Below are 16120 nucleotides of genomic sequence, written 5' to 3' on the forward strand. Positions count from 1 at the left end.
TTCACATACTACCAAGCTAACAACTAAATATGTTACTCAAAAAAAAATATAAATTTTTTTGCATATGCATTCTTTAACGGTTATCGGATATAATCCTATAGGATAATGCATTTTCCGTATCCGTTTCGTTAAAGTAAGAATATCCGATAAGGTATCCGTATCTGATATCCGCTATCTGAAATTTCGGATAACATTCTAACGATTCGGACGGATAATCATATTCGATTATCCATTGACGGCCCTACCCCCACATTTTCCTGAAAAATGCTTGCTTGCCGAAAATCGTTCTTAAGGTGCAACTTCTGGAGCACCGTCAGCGCATTTCCTCAGACTGTGTATTTATGTCAGTCCCACATCTTGACTAATACACGAAGAGACTTCATATGTTTCCGTATGGGGTCTTTATAGGATCTTGCAGAGAGCATTCGCTATAAGTTTAGCGTTCCCGCACAATTCCTATATCATAATTGAAAATTTATCTTTTTCAATGATCCTAAATCCTCTTGGTCAACATTTTTATGTTACCGGCTTCCCACACAATACAAATGAGATGTCAAACCCAAATTCAATTTTATACTGAATGTTGTCTATCACATGACAACATCACTGACTGGATTGTTATCCCAGTCCAAGTCGTGAGCATATATATACGCACACACGTTAGGCACTCTAGAAGCACAAGTTCAATACCAGTGCCAAATTCCAATTTACTGATCAACAGTTTCTGAATATGGGCGACACAAGATTAATAATCTTTCACAACATTTTTTTTTTTGCTAAGAAAAAATTTCTATTACTGAGGAAACTATTACATTGAAGAATTAAGGAAGCTTGGGATATTTCCCCACCATTTCCCTAAGGTTCTAGACCTCTTGCTAAATTTGGCTGCTTGATTAGCTAAGATAATATGATTTCGTTTTAAAAAAGTAAAAGTGTGCGTAATGGAAATCAGAAACTAAAATTTTACAGTCATCTATGACTGACTTATTATGCCAGTGGTTTGAAAAAGAGTTCAGGGACTCGATTACTACTTTAGCATCACTAATAAAGCAAACTTTCTGCAGACTTTTTTTTCTTGCCCATTAAACAACCTCAAGAATAGCCAGACTTTCAGCTTCTTCTGCATTCCTTACTGACCCTGCCTTGAGCTTACATCCAATACACCTCCCTGAGATATCTGTTAAAATTAAACTAATTCCAGACATATTAGTTTCCTTGTCAAAAGCAGCATCACTAAAGAGAAGCACACAGTCTTGTGGTAACAAAGCAGTGACATAGGACAAATTTCTTCCTTCTTCAGTACCATGAGACTGAACATTTAAAGGAAAATCATTCTTAAGCTAAGTTTCAGTGTCTGAGACTAGTTTAAGAGCTAGCCTTGAAGTAGAATGATGATTAAGAACTTTTCCCTGGAAGATATGGAAGCATCTGTCTTTCCAAATACTCCAGACAATAGTGAAAACAGCACAATCCTTGTCTTGCAAAGTATTATCAGTGGTCCATTTAAAGACCCAGTCATGAATACCGATGGAGCTAGAACTTTCTTGTTCAATAATGTCTGCATAAGGAGTTAGGGACCACACAGATCTAGCAAACACACAATGAAAAATAAGGATAAATTTTTGATGTGGGCGTTCTTTGATGGGGGCATGAGGGAAAAATCAGGAATTGACATGTGTTTTTCATATTAATTGATTCAACTAATTTTTCTTCCAAAAATATCAAAGATAAAATATAAGCAATTAAGATAACCAATATTTTCTCAAAAAATAAACTTGTCTTGTTTTTTGGAAACAAAATTTGTTGGAATCAATTAATATGAAAAACACATGTCAACTCCTGATTTGTCCCTCATGCCCCCATCAAAGAACGCCCACATCAAAAATTTATCCGAAAAATAATATATTCTGGAGTTTCAATTTGATCAGAGTTACACATGCTGCAGTGATAGTCATGGGTGTTGTTGTACCTAGCAAGAACTGACTTAGCAGGAATGATATTTTCATGACACTTCCAAATAAACAAAGCTACTTTAGGAAGAATAGGGAGTTTCCATAACGCCATATAGAAAGGATTACTACCATGATTGTTAGTCATATAATTTATCTCTCCAGAAATGACTTTGTATGCAGACTTAACTGAGAATTGCCCATTTTTGGAGTGGGGACAAATGAGCTTGTCCTCCCCAGTACAAGGAATCCTAGAATCAAGAATGTTCCTAGCATTTTGAGGGGTAAAGAAAGCATTTACCATGTCAGGTTTCCAGTTTCTAGTATTTTCATCAATAAAAGCAGAGACCATAAGATTTGGGTTAGGCCTAGTCTTAACAAGAGGCTCAACAGGGTTAGGCAACCAATTATCTTCAAAAGCAGAAATACATTTACCATTCTTTACTTCCCACACAACATTTTGAGCAATGAATTCAAGACCTTTACTTATACTTCTCCAAGCCCAAGAACAATCAGCTTTTTTGGGGTGATGAAGAGGATTAACATGTTTAAAGTACTTACACTTAAGAATAATGACCCATAAAGCATTAGGATTATGAAGCAGTTTCCAAGCAGTTTTAGATAAAAGCGACAGATTCATATATTTAAGGTTTATAAAACCTAAGCCACCTTGGTGTTTATGAGAACATATTCTTGGACAAGCTCTAAAGTAGATACCTCCTGGACTGGACTTACCCCACCAAAAGTCTCTTTGTGAGGATTCCATACTATTGATTATATTATCAGGGATAGTGAAAGTGTTCATATGATATATGGGAGAAGATTTTAAGACATGTTGAACCATAACATATCTACCATCCTGATTGAAATGCTTACCTTTCCACTTAGCAACTCTCTTATCAAAATGATCATTAAGATAATTGAAAGAATCAGTTCCAGACCTAGTAATGAAAAGGGGAATGCCTAGGTATTTTTCATTTAAAGCAATTTTCTGAACTTTAAGGTCATTGATAAGGGAAACAACTTGATCAGGATGCACATTGTTACTGAAAAAACACCAAGATTTTTGAAGATTAATAACTTGGCCAGAGGCTAAACTAAAATCTTTGATCAGACTCAAGAAATTGGATGCCTCAGAATGAGAAGCTTTAGCAAAAATGAGACAGTTGCAGATGACTAATGCTAGGAGCCTCTTTACAAACTTTGAGACCATGAATGAGATTATTTCTTTCAGCATGTAGAAGATACCTAGAGAAAGACTCCATGCAAATGATAAACAGGTATGGAGACAGGGGATCACCCTGTCTCAGACCCCTAGTTGGTCTATAAGATTTACATGGAGAGCCATTAAACATAATGGATATACTTGTGGTACTTATACATTGGTGTATTAGATTACACCAATGTTCAGAGAAACCAAAAGCTTTAAGGATATCTCTAAGAAATCCCCGTTCAACTCTGTCAAAGGCCTTAGACATATCAAGTTTAAGGCCCATGACACCCCACCTATCCTTTTTCCTTTTCCTTTTCATGGTATGGATTAACTCATGTGCAATTATGACATTATCATGTATGTTCCTATTGGGAACATAAGAAGCCTGGAAAGGGCTTATCATTTTGTCAAGAAGAGGCTTCATTCTATTTACAATAATCTTAGAAATGATTTTGTAACTAGAATTACATAAGGAAAGTGGCCTAAATTCAGAAGGACAAGATGGGTTATCAGTTTTTGGAATTAAAGATAAGAAGGTGTGATTCATCTCTTTTAGCAAAAATTTTGATTCAAAGAAACTATTAACAGTGTTCAATAAATCATTAATCAAGAGATCAATATTCTCCTCATAAAACCCAGGTGGAAAACTGTAATATCTGTCCCAATCTCAAGGTTATTTTCGTCATTTAACAAATGGGTATTTTTATAATTTACGTATGAGAGTATTTTGGTATTTATTTATATTATGGTCGCGCACAGCTAATTTAGGTGACACGACAAATTTATATCTTACTTGCTAGTGGTATATTTACATTGTGATTAGTTATTACAAAATGAAAATTAAATCTAAAATAGACACTTGTCCGCATAACATTGGTTTTTTTAAGGTTATTATAACGTTTTTAAATTAATGGCCTTCTTTTTTTTTTAGATTTTTAGTGGAATGTAAACTTTTAAGGTTAGACTCGCATGATCAGTGGAACGAACAAAGCGAAATTTGGAAGAAAAATCAAAAACAGAATTTTTTTGTACTTGATACGTGTCACTATTTGATAGGGCATGCATAAAATCTCTTGCTGTAAATTTTGGTTGCATTTCGTGTAAACTGTGGTTTTTGGTTGACTTAGGAAACTTTGACCGAGTTGTTTGCTAGCGGAATTAGCCTAGAAATGTATATTTAATGCCAAGTGTCATAACATCATTAGTTGATAATTATTTAGGGTTTGAATGAAATTAGGCTATATATTAAGAGGAGTTCCTTTAGTCGGTGAAGGGAGAAGATGGTTTCTTCCGTATGATGTTTAGGTTGCGGTGAAAGAAAAAGAAAGAAAAATACAACATGCTATTCGATACTTTCTGGCATATCACATCAATCATTTAGGATGATTTGGGATTTTATAGCACCCGTTGGTATGGAGATTTTGGATCCATATTTGTTTTGGAGTGCAACTTGAGGTAGGCGCAACACAATCAAAAAACCTTCTTTTTATTTAAGTTTTTTTTAATTAATTTTATTTTGTAAGTTTTGATTCATATATGAATGATAATCGATGTTGTGTGTATGATTATGTATGTTGGGCTGCGGTCCATAAATTGTGATTCTTAAAAACAACTATGATGGGATATGAGATATCCTTGGGAACGGTTTTGTTCCCTAAACCCACGTGGGGCTCCCTAGGGCGAGCGGATTTGATGTGATTGATTTGATTGTTCTTATGGATGTGGTGTTTCCATGTATTTGTGATGCTATTAACCATGCTAGTTGTTTTAAAAAGAATTGAAAATGTTTGATAAAATGTTTTGTTGCTTCTTTTCCTACTGGGTGTCACAACTCACGTCGTTTAATGACAAAAAATTCCAGATTTTATGGCACCACAAGGAGTTAATGGCGGAAAAGCGTAGAGATCGGTTTTGGTGCTATTATTAGTAGTTTGCATAGGATTTATGATTGGGATTGTAATAAAATATCATCAACTATTTTAGATGATTTAATTAGTTATTTATTGGGTATTAAAGCTTTAAAGATTATTGGGTTAATGTATAACCAAAGAAAACAATGTTTTGTTTAGACTACTCTTTTTGATTGAATAATGGAAATTTCTGGATCATGTCAGTTTGACTGTCTATCATAATTATAATATAATACGTTTTTGTCTAATTTTTTTATGTTACACGTAAAAATCTCTCAATATGTACATATAAAAATTTCATAATTTTCTGAGTTCCAGAAGTATTTTTAAATCAATTGTTTTCACTGTACAAGGATCAGACGTTTTCTGTCAGATTCAATTTTACTGAAGTTGTCTATTTTTTTTAATATTTTATGTCATGTTTTAGTCTTTAGAGTCTACTGAAAACTCAAAGATGGTTCTTTTATCTTTTCATAATGATCGACCAAAGAAAATTTGAAGTTGTGAGTGAATTGATATGATTTTTCTAAAACGAATCGTCACTGTTGTACGTTTCTGCAGTACTGGTCAACTACTCGTTTGACTATGGTCAAAAGGTATTTAAGATAAACTAAAAATCCTAGAAATTTTATTACTGGAAAGGAGATAAGTTAGGATTCAGAATATATAATTATAATAATTTATAGATTCGTATTGGACTCAGTAAAATTATTTGAGTGACCTGGCGTCAGTTTCTGTTTTATGAATCTTTCTTAAAAACGTAATTATTTTGGATTTAATCTGGAACTTTTAACGGTGAAATTAATTTTTCTGATAAAGTATATTTCTTTAGGATTCATGTAAATTAAAAATCACGTCAAATTAACGGTTAGATGTTCCGAAAAGAATTTTTATGTATCCGCTGCAACAAATTTTCTGAATTAAACATAAATAAAGATTAAACAAAGAATTAGTCGTTTGGACTTGGGTCAATGATGGAAGTCAGGGCCTGATATTTAAGGTAGCATTTTGGATTTTGGGTTTTGGATTTGGGTTGAAATCCAGGCCCGAAATTTGGGTCGTTACAAAAACCATCTGGCCCTGGAGCAGTCCAGGGGGACATTTGGTTTATAGTATCAACAATTTCTTGCTTAGTAACATGTCTAAGCAAGGTATTATTGTCAATATCAAAAACGCATGGGTCAATGCAATTAAGAATATCAGCATTCCTATAAGGATTAGAGGTAGTCCCTATAGAGCTAAAGTGGTTTACCAAAAGGGTTTCAAGATCAGATCTGTCATTAACCCACTGTTCATTATCCAACTTTAAAGCACTTATGTGATTGAAGTGTTTCCTCCTGTTGGCATAATTGTGGTAATAACCAGTGTTCCTATCAAAGGATTTAAAGAACTCCTGTCTAGATTTTTGAGCATAAAATTATTCTTGAACTTTTTGCCCATGATCTAGGTCAAACTCTACTTATTTAATCAATTCCATATTCACAGGAGAATGGGGAAGATTAGTAAGATCATTGAGCTGACTATTAAGGGTTCTAACTTTATTATCAATATTGCCAAAGTGCTGAATATTCCAAAGTTTAAGGTCATGTTTAACAAACCTTAATTTGTTGGTGAGTTGAAATGGGGAAGAACCTCTGACTTCTTTATAGTAGGCATTAGAAATAACCTCTTTAACAGAAGGGTCACTACTCCAACATTTGAAATATTTATAAGGCTTGCTACCTTGGTAAGACAATGGATTAGTCTCCAACATAATGGGTATGATCACTGCCTATAGTATTTATATGGTGAATTTTTGAAGACCCATATTGATTCAGCCAGCAACCATTACATAGAGCCCTATCTAACCTAGCAAAAATCACATCATCACCTGACTGCCTATTGCTCCAAGTAAACTTATTACCTGAATATCCTAAATCAGAAAGATCAGCTCTATCAATGATGGATTGAATTATAGGATATTCAGTAGTTGTAGGGGAAGAAAAGGTGGATCTTTCATGAGCATGCATAGTGATATTGAGATCACCAATGATAACCCATGGAAGATTGGCTCTAGAACCAATTTCTTCAATGTATTTCCATTGTTCCAATCTCTCGTCATGGTATACAGAACCATAGAGAAATGTAACTAGAAACTACGGTTTACTTGGATCATCAGAAATTAAAGCGTTGATCATTTTATCAGTATTTTGAACTATTTGACATTGAAAATCAGATTTCCATAATAAACAAATGCCACCAGACAACCCATTAGAGGGGAAAACCAAGGAATTTGGGAAATTCAATCTCCTAAGATATTGGTTCATTTTAGGAGAATAATTTTTAGTTTCACATAGAAAAATCATGTCAGGGTTTTGACTCCTGACCAAATTCCAAAGTGAATTCCTGGTGGTAGGGTTGCCGAATCCCTGAACATTCCACGGCAGAATTCTCATTTTTAAGATATGAGAACAAATTATAGACCGATTAAAGATAATTCTAGGACCAGTATTGTGAGGATCAGGAAGAGACTTAATGTTCAGAATAATAGTCAAACCACAGTGATAGTAATGGAAATCACAGACAACAGAAGCAGAATAAATCAAACTAATATAATTTTCAGACCAACAACGTTTTCCTAATAAAAGAGATAACCTAAAATACTGATTGAAAGTCGAGGAGTCAAAGAAGACAAAAAAGCAATCAAGTAAAATCAGACAATCAGGATTAGAGTAGGGTATGAAAGGAAAAGAGGCAAGAAGAAATACCTGATTTGATGTGCTACAAATCATTCCAATAGTAGGGATTTGGTGCATCAAAGGATTTGATTCTCTATCTCCATTCTCTACATCAACCATCAACCATGTTCATATCATAACCACCATGACCAGGATTTCTCGAACTCTGATTGATCACCTCTGCTATTGATTAGCACAGTAGAAGAATCTTCAAAACTAGGGTTAGGGATTTGAGAATTTTGTTCAAGCATAAAGTAATTGTCTTCCAAACCCGAGTCTCTGCTTCTTTTATTCTTCCGGGGATCGGGTTCATCCATAATCGACCCATCAGGCCCGGTACCCAAATTATTCGAACCATCACCTCAGGATCCTTCCATACCCGACCCGTTAGACCCAGTACCCGAACCATTCGAACCATCACCTCCTGAATTGTCAGACGAACCATTTTGCATAGCTTCAACCATGTGAGCATGTTTAGCATAATATTCTTCAAAAGCAGCTTCAGTCATACCAAAGATGAAGATATGCCACGCACGCTCGTCGCACAACTCCTTATTATGATCAATCGTAAAGCACTCTGGACAAATTTGTCTTGGTTGTTTTTCGAAGTGATATCTACACCAGATATTTTCTTTAACATCATTAAAGAGCCAGTTTCCTCTCTTAAGAGGCTTAGATCCACTTCAATCTTTGCAGTAACCACTCTACCTCTGATCGTATAACCTCTGTGACCCTCTTGGTGAATCTTAGTTCCAATATCTTGAATCAGCTTATTGATGTGCCATCGTCCAGGTGTTCCAGGTATAAGCCCTTGAACATGACTGAGAAGATTTGATGAGTGAAGTCATATTGTTCAATAAGGATCGAGTTATCATAGATCTTGAGGACTACCGGGTGTTCATAAATAATCCATGGAGCCTTTGACAAAACATCCTGAACAGCATCTGAATTCCTGAACTTAAAGACAAAGAGGTTTCTTCCCATAGTGTGTATCTCGACCCTTCTTAATCTCCTCTAGATAATGTTAACATCTTTCTGAACTTTTCCAACATCGATATCATCTTCCGAGATGACTTTCCCAATGAGACTGTTGGCCCAATTATTCGAAGCAACTGCGATTTCCTCTTCTGAAATTAGACTACCTCTATCACAAATAAGATGAGCATTCCCGAGATTTGAGGATTGGAAACGCCTAGTAAGAGCGGAAACTTGAAGTCGAGAGGTTTGAGACATTTTTGAATCTACAAGGATATTGATGTTGCTAGTCTTTTTTGCAAAGTTGAAAGATGATGACAACTTACGGGAGATTGATATTGCCTTTATATAAGAGATTGTGCATATAGGTTTTTAGAGATAATGACAATAATGTATGGAAACTTTCCAGGATTGCGATATACTCGTGAAGTTTTGAATGCGTATAAGCACGAATATAGGGTTTGAATTTTGGCAAGTGAGATTCAAACTTTTGAATTACCAAAAATTGCGCCCTGTGAATTTTTTGATTCTCCAAAATACCCTTAGAGTTCTGAGAACCATGTTGAGGAAAATCTAGACGATGATTGATGAACGAATTAGCGGTGAAGCCTACAACTTCATGGATCAATCCTTGAGAGCTCCAAACTGAGAAAACTACTATCATAAGTGAAATACAGCCGTTGAAGAAGTTGAACATGTCCATACTCAAGATATGGGAAACACTACTGTTTCTGATAAATTGTGATTTAACTTCAATTTGATGAAATTGATTCCTCATCGGAAACTAATTCTTAATATAAGAAAACCAAACTCTATTCTCTATGCTGTAGAATCACAATCGCAAGCTATTATTTTGGAGAGATTAAGTTCAGTTTATACCGTGTTTGGTTTAAGTGGTTGAATCCTGAACTTAAGTATGTAATTTGCTTACTTGAACCAAACAGGAGTATTAGTGTAAAATCCTGTTTCAGACCGGGTTTCTGATTTTATTTAAAGACCTCCATATCTAAGCTGGCGTTATTGTGGAAGGTGTCTAGCTTCGTAAGTTAAAAATCCCAACTTTGTAATATTTGCGACTTCACAAGGGTGCTTCTATTCTCACTGCTGGATGAATTTTATTTATAGCTGAGAGTTTTCCTTATGTGATGCTATAAAAATTTTTGTTTCTTTCTTTCAGTAGTAGAGGAAAAGGGGGATTGCCAGAACGATATTGGAACCTCAGGAATGGATTCTGGATCAGTAGTTTGGCGTAGCGACGAGGAGACCAAGCAGCTCAAGATTTGGTATCTTCCATAGCTAGCCTTTGTTTTTTGTGTGAAAGTGATCCTGGTGATAGTGAAAACGCCTCAACAAGAGCTAATAATATTGTATCACTCGTTAATGATTACATGAGCACGATGCTTACGTATAATGTTCATGATTCTCAGGATCATATTTTTGAGTTCATGTCGTCTGGTAATGCTGAAGCTTTGGCCTCATTAGTGTTAAACTCACCAACCCAGTGTTACAAACAAGCAGCTGAGAAGTCCATTAAGTTAATTCTTTATCCAAATATTAGATCCATGCCTAGACTCATCCGGAAGCATTGTGTGCGATTAGTGTTGGATTTTTGCGAATCACTTTATAGTGAGGATAAAGACGGTGATCAACATCCTTTATACTACTCTTGTCGTAAAACTTTGGTATTTTTGTTGAAATTAATTGGTTTTAAAAATACATCCAAATATATTTATGTGACAGAACCATCGGACATAGTCCGGGAGTTTTACCCGTTCGTTAGAGAACTAGCAAAAAGTTTGTGTCGTGGTTTAGATAAATTTTAAGGGGGATGTTTGTTATGGGTGACTTTTTAATTATACTCCTACATGGCCTAGTTATCTATCTGTTCTCAGAGAGTTGAAGAAATTTTCTAAAATTTTCTTAAATTATGAAAAAGATCTTTTAATTCAAGTAAGCAAGTACCAGTATCAAATGGATATACTTATCAAATTGTCGAAGAGAAGTGATTATCTACTGTGGCTTCTTCCATATAAGAACTTGATTAATCCCATTTCTAGAGACTATTTGCTTATGAAGATGTTCCCAGAGGTGAAATTAGATTTTAAAATCAGCATAAGATGCTCATTGACAGGTCACAGATATTGACCGAATCATTTGAGCAGCTTTCTCTTGGAACCTCGAAGTCGTTGCGTTGTGGTCTATCTGTGGAGTTCAGGAATGAGGAAGCTGTAGGTTATGGTGTCTTGAGGGAATGGTTCTTCATCATATGCCAAGAACTGTTTGATCCAAAAGGTTCCCTTTTTCTAGCATGTCCAGGTGACCCTTGAAGGTTCTTTCCCAATCCTGGTAAGTTTCAACATATTTCTGTTAGCAATTAAACCCGACACTATGGAGTACTTTATATTTTGAACTACGTTCTTTTGGGATGTGCCTGTCTCTAAATATTTGCAAAAAGATTTGATAGTCCGTGTCTTGCTGCAGCGCCTGTGGTTCCTCGGCGTCGTAACTATTTGTAGGCATCACATTTGATCCCGTGTTTTTCTATCAATTGGCTGGAGGGGTCATTTCCTTGGATGATATTCAAGATGCAGATCCAGTCATGTATAAGAGCTGCAAAAGAATTTTGGAGATGGATGCTGATTCTGTGGACTCAGATGCTTTGGGATTGACATTCGTAAGGGAATTTGAAGAGTTTGGATCAAGGAGAGTGGTGGAGCTGTGTCCTGGAGGTGACAGCATTATCGTGAATAGCACAAACAGAGAACAATATATTGAACTTCTTATTCAGCATTGCTTTGTCAAATCAATCGCCGAAAAATTATCCTAGATTCTAGTGGTCATTGTCTTCACCCTCTCCTAGGTTTCTTTATAATTATAAGTTTGAGTGTATGCCATTGAGACAACATGTCAGACATTTTTGTTCACCAGCAGCCTTAAAATTAGTCAAGTAAATTGGACTTTTTGGTTGATCATATACCAAGGTAAACAAAATCTAACATATGAAAACTTTTGCAGGTTGTTGAGGGTATGTCTATGTGCAGAGACAAACAAGAGCTTCTATTTTTCTGGACCTCTGTGAAGTTCCTTCCTGCACGTGGATTCTCTAATTTATCGTCTCGTTTAAGCATCTACAAAGTAGAAAAATCTGATCAGCACCTGCCGTCATCTCGCACGTGCTTTTACAAGTTAGCCCTCCCACAGTACTCATCTCTAGCCGTCATGAAGCGGAATCTCCTGATTATCAACCAAGAACATTTGGACTCCAGCTTTGGATTTTCGTGATGATATCCTTCGTGCCTCAACTGATTTACAGCTTTGTATCTCGTCATAGGATATTATACATGCTGACACCTTCTCGTGTCACACCATCGTAGGTTGGTTCCTACTGGACTTGTTCTCGTCATATGATGACGGCTATACGTGCACTTGTAGAATTTTTGTTTCCAATCCTGTGAAAAGAAAAAGAAAACGCTAGAAGGAGGGATTGAACCTCCGACCTTGTGGTTAACAGCCACACGCTCTAACCAGCTGAGCTATTCCAGCTTTCGTTTTCTTCAACACTGTTTAACTTTAACTTAGTGGCATACCAGTAGCAAGTAGTACCAACAGGTACAAGAAAATCTTGAAAGACAAACATCAATGCCGACGTGCAACATTTGTCAAATAAACATCACGATATGGCAAATGAAATTACAAATAAACATGATTCGACGATTCAAGCCAAGAGGTTGAACTGAAAGCTAATCTAAGTGGTCCATCTCACGGCGCAAAAGACAAATTACAAATATGACGTGACACGAAAGTACTTCAGGTGGACTATGTTCCTACGAAAACGATCTGTTGACCCTGGAATATCCAGGGGTCCCTGGTGCCCCTCGGGATCTCTCTACCGGAATTTTTCTCCCGGATACTCCACGGTCAAACGGAGAATTATCCTAGATGAAAATGGTCCCTGCCGGGGATGGACCCAGGAATTACTCGGTAGGGCTAAATTTACGCAACTTTTTTTTTTTTTTTAATGAGATATTGAAGGTTTGTACAACAGAAGGTCCATAATACTGTAGTACCTTTTTCGAGATTTGTAAGTATATCTTATGCAGCTTGCCCAACAGCCAAATCCCAAACTGTTTCCAAGTTTTGTAGCAGTTGGTGTGCTATATCACCTGCAACATGAATTACCATAAACCTTACAAAATCCAAGTGTTTAGCTCCATAAATTTTTAACAACAACTTTAGTCTCGAACGTATCCGAGGAGATATCTTATCATAAATGACCAAAAATCCATTTTACTTGGTATCAAAAAGTTATATCCATTGAGATTGCCAAAAGGGTTAAGTGCAAAAGACTGCATTGGATTGCATTGCGTACAAAAAAGTTGTTGTACATTAAGATTGTGTAAGTAGTATGTACAAGTGTAACATTTGAACTATATATGTGAATGTGAAGAGTTTCGATCCGACATGTTGAACAAATGAAGACACATATACTCTACTCCTAGAACCAATCCTCTTAAAGTCTGAAAACTCTTCGACTGTAAATGCATGGATCACGCGTTGGTGGATCTGTTTTAAAAATAAAGCAACGGAAGCAAAAACTATGAGCAATTCACAAAATAATTTGAATAAGGTATTAATGAAACAAAAAGATATTTCCAGAGCTGAGAAATACAAAAAGAAAGGAGGAGGAGGAGGAGGAGGAGGAGGAGGAGAATGACAGCTACCCTAAGAGCATCTACAAGATAGAAAACAATATGTGCACCATCTGAAATCCAACGCCATACTAGTGCAACCCATAAAAATTGCAATCAAGCCACTAAACTTATCCTAGCAAACCCAATTAGTCAACCAAATCTATATTTGAAATTCAGGGATTAGGCAGTGAAGAACCATTTGCAAAGAAAAAAGAATCTTCTGTTGTAAAAGAAGGGACAAAACATAAAAGAGAAGAAGGATAATTGTAGACAAAATGCAAGGAAATCAGTGTCTCTATTTCATTTCCTTTAGTTCCTTTAAATACAAAAGAAGAAGTGTTTGTGTTAGTACACTTGTTGGGAAGGAGAAGAGAAAGAGTTACATGTGTCTAGTGATTGAGAGAAAGGTATGTGCATCTTGACATGTGTGGTATGTGGTCATCCATTCCTCTACACATGTTACTTCAACACTCCCCCTTGGATGACCACCATTACATACTCATTGCATTGTCAAAACCTTGCCAGAAAACTTCGTCGAGATAAAAACTGGCCGAAGAAGAAAGACGATATTTGAGCTTCTGAAATGGTGTCGCTTGTCAAGACTTTTCTCCTTTGTAGAAATGTGTCAGGAAAAATACTTCGCACAAAAAACCTGAACACTTATAAGGAGAAGAATAACCTTAACCGAAGCTGTATCTCTAGTGTTTTTGTTGTCTCATTAAAAACCTTGACGAGTAACAAAACCCCGTGGGAAAAATAACCTCGGTGAAGGAAAAGAGTATAACACACTTTGATGTCATCAGTGCATCTCTAGATGCTCCCCCTGATGTCGACATCTCTCCATGATTTGCATTTATGGTATTATTGTTGTCTCATTAAAAACCTTTTCGAGTAACACAACCCAGTGGAAAAAAGTAACCTCGGTGAAGGAAAAGAGTTCAACGTACCATCTGGTACTCTCCCTGATGCATGACAATTTCTTTAGTCTAATACAGTCATGGGAGTGGACAATTCATTTAGTCATATGGAGTTACGGAAGTTCGGACAATATCTTTAGTCCTATACTTCTCACATGTTTTTCAAATGTGGACTTAGGTAATGACTTACTAAATAAGTCTGCCACATTTTCATCAGATTTTACTTTACTGACTTGAATGTTTAGAAGACATTGTTGTTGTTGATTGTAAAAGAACTTTGGTGATATATGTTTCGTATTTTCACCCTTGATATACCCTTGCTTCATCTGTTCGATGCAAGATGCATTATCTTCGTAAATGCAAGTTGGCTCTTCAGTGGTAGAACTCAAACCAAATGTCCCTCGAATATGTGTAATGATAGACCTTAACCATATATACTCACGAACCGCCTCATGTAGGGAAATGATCTCAGAGTGGTTCGTGGAGGTAGCCACAAGGGTTTGCTTGGTCGATCTCCAGGATATCGTTGTATTCCCGATAGTGAACACATATCCAGTTTGTGATCGACCTTTGTGTGGGTCTGAGAGGTACCCAGCATCAGCAAAACCAACCAAAACATTATTTGAGGTTTCGGTGTAAGGAGTCGCAATTACATTACCAGCTCTCCTTTCGTCTTCATAGGGATAAAACAAACCCAAGTCAATGGTTCCCTTTAGGTATCTAAAGATATTCTTTATGCCATTCCAATGACGTTGCGTTGGCGCTGAGATGTATCTAGCTAACAAATTCACTGAGAATGAGATATCTGGTCGAGTACATTGTTCTAAGTACAGTAATGCGTCTATTGCACTTATATAGGGATATTAAGCGCCCAATACATCTTCGCCATCTTCATTTGGACGAAATGGATCTTTACGTACATCTAAGGTTCGACCAACCATGGGAGTGCTAGCAGGGTGCACTTTTTCCATATTAAATTGCATGAGTATCCTTTAGACATATGCAGACTGGTGGATTAATATTCCACAATCTCGATGTTATATTTCAAGTCCTAGACACATCCGAGTTTTCCCAAGATCTTTCATCTTAAATTCGGATTTAAAATAGCTTGCGGTTTCTCGTATTTCATCAAGAGTACCTACTATGTTCATATCGTCGACATAGACAGCTATAATTCCAAATCCGAAACTTGTTTTCTTTATAAACACGCAGGGGCACAATTCATTATTTGCATATCCCTTCCCAATCAAATAATCACTTAGACGGGTATACCACATCCGCCCGGATTGTTTTAATCAGTAAAGTGAGCGTTTCAACTGAATTGCAAACGCACACTGTGGTTTAGAGTTACTTGATTTGGGCAATGGAAGTCCATCTGGAACTTTCATGAATATCTATGTATCAAGATCCCCATAGAGATATGCGGTAACCACATCCATAAGTTGCATTTCAAGTCCTTCTGAAACTACTAAGCTGACTAAGTAACGAAACGTTATGACGTCCATTACAGGAGAGTACGTTTCTTCGTAATCAATCCCAGGGCGTTGTGAGAAACATTGAGCCACAAGGCGAGCCTTATATCTCAAGACTTCGTTCTTCTCATTACGCTTTCTGACAAATACCCATTTATGTTCTACATGCTTTACACATGGTGGGGTTAGCACTACCGCACCAAATACCTGTCTTTTTGCTAGTGAATTTAATTCTGCACGGATTGCATCTCTCTATTGAGGCTAATCTTCTCTCTT

At 36.4% G+C, this 16120-nt stretch overlaps 1 long non-coding RNA gene and 1 other non-coding gene across 2 annotated transcripts; both read right to left on the reverse strand.

The window, feature by feature from the left end:
• Window positions 1-754: 754 nt before the first annotated feature.
• On the reverse strand, window positions 755-8032 carry LOC113274839. Its single transcript, XR_003323282.1, has 2 exons — window positions 7820-8032; window positions 755-1177 (listed from the first exon to the last, which is right to left on the reverse strand). It is a non-coding gene; the product is annotated as an uncharacterized LOC113274839 (long non-coding RNA).
• A 4201-nt stretch (window positions 8033-12233) lies between these two features.
• Window positions 12234-12307, reverse strand: TRNAN-GUU. The gene has a single exon. It is a non-coding gene; the product is annotated as a tRNA-Asn (tRNA).
• Window positions 12308-16120: the final 3813 nt, after the last annotated feature.

The sequence above is a fragment of the Papaver somniferum genome, chromosome 4 (assembly GCF_003573695.1).
Source record: "Papaver somniferum cultivar HN1 chromosome 4, ASM357369v1, whole genome shotgun sequence".
NCBI lineage: Eukaryota > Viridiplantae > Streptophyta > Magnoliopsida > Ranunculales > Papaveraceae > Papaver > Papaver somniferum.